This window comes from Gossypium arboreum, chromosome 3, assembly GCF_025698485.1.
Source record: "Gossypium arboreum isolate Shixiya-1 chromosome 3, ASM2569848v2, whole genome shotgun sequence".
Lineage (NCBI taxonomy): Eukaryota > Viridiplantae > Streptophyta > Magnoliopsida > Malvales > Malvaceae > Gossypium > Gossypium arboreum.
Window position 1 is genome coordinate 119,321,762 of NC_069072.1, and position 2,481 is coordinate 119,324,242.

Here is a 2,481-nt window from a genome sequence, read left to right on the forward strand (position 1 = left end):
CCAATTCGGAAAAGTCCAATTTTGAGGGCTTCTAGGCATTCTAAAGCCTATAAAAACACTCTAGAGGAGGAAAGTAGGGGAACACACAGGGAGGAAGAAAGGAATTACTCGAAGGAAGCCGATTGATCCATCTCAGAAGCCGGATCCATCATCAAGACTGAAGATCTCCCTTCAATTTCTCTTCACGAGTTTTGGGTTTTCTTTATGTTTTGTACTTATTATTCTTCTGAGGTGTTTTCTTTTTTAGTTATGAACTAAATCCCCTAAATACCTAAGGGGGATGAAACCTAAGACGAATCTTGTTATTAATTTTTGAATTGCATGATAAATATTTAACTTGTTCTTAATTATGTGTTCTTAATTCTTGTTTTGATATCCCAGGATACTGGTTCAAGATAAAGTCTTATTCAGAGGAGGAATAGACCCTGTCTAAGAGTACAATTGTCATAATTAAATAGAGTTGATTGCGCGCTTAGAGATAGGGTGACAAGATTTTTCCGGATTAGGGTGAAACCTAATAAGGGGATCCATAGATCGAGTTAATGCAACCCTAGGGTGTTAATTAGAGAAAAGTCTCACTTATTCAATATAGGGATTAGACGTTATTAGTCTTGAATAGGGATAATAACATAACTTAAGGATCTTTACGGAACAAGTTAAATGAATAAATCGTCCGATTCAGAGTCAGAATAACAACTGAAGTCTAGGTGGATTTTTCTTTAGGTATTGTCTTAATTCAATTGTTTTCCAAAAGTAATCCCCCAATTCTACTTTCTGTGAATTCTTAGATTAGTTAATTAGTTAGTTAAAACAAAACCACCTTATTCTTAGGGTAGATAATAAAAAGATAGTCATTACTAGTGCTTTTAGTTCCTTTGGGTTCGACAATCCGGTCTTGCTAAAAATATACTACTGTTCGATAGGTACACTTGACTACATCGCGATAATAGTTAGTTTCAAGAACGAGTAATTATAAATATTTAAAACTTACCTGTAAGAAAATCGCGATCAAGTTTTTGGCGCCGTTGCTGGGGAACTAAGATATTAGGAACGCTCAATTTTTATTACTTTAGCCATTTATTTTCCTTACAATTTAATTTAATTTAATTTTTTTAATTTACTTTTTCTTTCTCTTGGCAGGTTTTTATATTTTATGACTAGAAGAAACCCGTCCGGACCACTACTCATTGACGAAGAAATCGATCGCATAGTTTGCAGAAACTAACGAGAAATAAGGCGAAGCTTAAGATACATAGAGAACGAGCAAGAGGACGATACTCAACCCCCAACCGAAGAGATGGCTAAAAACCAAGACAATCAGCTACCTCCTGTAATTGCGGTTAATCAAAATCCTACTCCACGCACTATGTATGATTATGCTAAACCTTCTTTAACAGGAACTGAATCGAGCATAGTTAGACCTGCTTAGCTGCAAATACTTTTGAACTAAAACATAACACTATTCAAATGATACAACAATTTGTTCAGTTTGATGGTTTGCAAGATGAGGATCCCAACGCTCACTTAGCAAACTTTTTGGAACTATGCGATTCATTTAAAATTAATGGTGTTTTTTATGATGCCATTCGTCTTTGGTTATTCCCTTTTTCATTGAGGAATAAAGCTAAACAGTGGTTGAACTCGTTACCACGAGGGTCAATTACTACTTGGGAGCAAATGACTAAAAAATTTCTATTAGAATATTTTCCGCCGACTAAAATGGCCAAATTACGTAATGATATCTCTTCATTTATGCAGATGGAATTAGAAACACTCTACGATTCATGGGAGAGATACAAGGACCTTTTGAGAAGGTGCCCTCACCATGGGTTACTGCTTTTGCTTCAGGTTCAAACATTCCTTAATGGCCTGAATCCTTCAACTCGACAAATGGTTGACGCAGCTGCTGGCAGAACCATCAATAATAAAACACCTGAAGATGATTATGAGTTTATAGAGGAGATGTCACTGAATAACTGTCAGTGGCGCGTCATGAGGACTAAGCCAACTAAAACAGCAGGTGTTTATAACGTCGACTCGGTTACTATGCTGTCAAACTAGGTAGAACATCTAAATAAAAAGATTGATGGTTTTCTTAGTTCTTCACAGGTTCACCCAGTAATACAGTGCGAAGCAAGTGGAGGTGGAACAAGCCATTCGGAATACCAACCTTATGGCCACAACATGGATAACGAGCAGTTAAATTACATGGGTAATAATCCTCGATCTCAAAACAATCCATATAGTAACACTTACAATGCAGGTTAGAGGAACCACCCAAATTTCTCGTGGGGCGGTCAAGGAAATCAAAGACCACAAAATCTTCTGGGTTTTCAACAGCTACCCTATCAACAGGAAAAGAAACTGAGCCTTAAAGAGATGCTCACAAAGTTTATCTCGGTGTCAGAAACCCGTTTTCAGAACACCAAAACAATACTTAAAAGTCAACAAGCATCAATCTAAGGGCTCAAAACTCATATA

General features: G+C 36.7%; 1 non-coding gene across 1 annotated transcript; it reads right to left on the bottom strand.

Annotated features, from left to right (window-relative positions):
* Positions 1–1,725: 1,725 nt before the first annotated feature.
* On the bottom strand, positions 1,726–1,832 carry LOC128290778 (small nucleolar RNA R71). The gene has a single exon (XR_008280565.1). It is a non-coding gene; the product is annotated as a small nucleolar RNA R71 (small nucleolar RNA).
* Between the last annotated feature and the right edge of the window lie 649 nt (positions 1,833–2,481).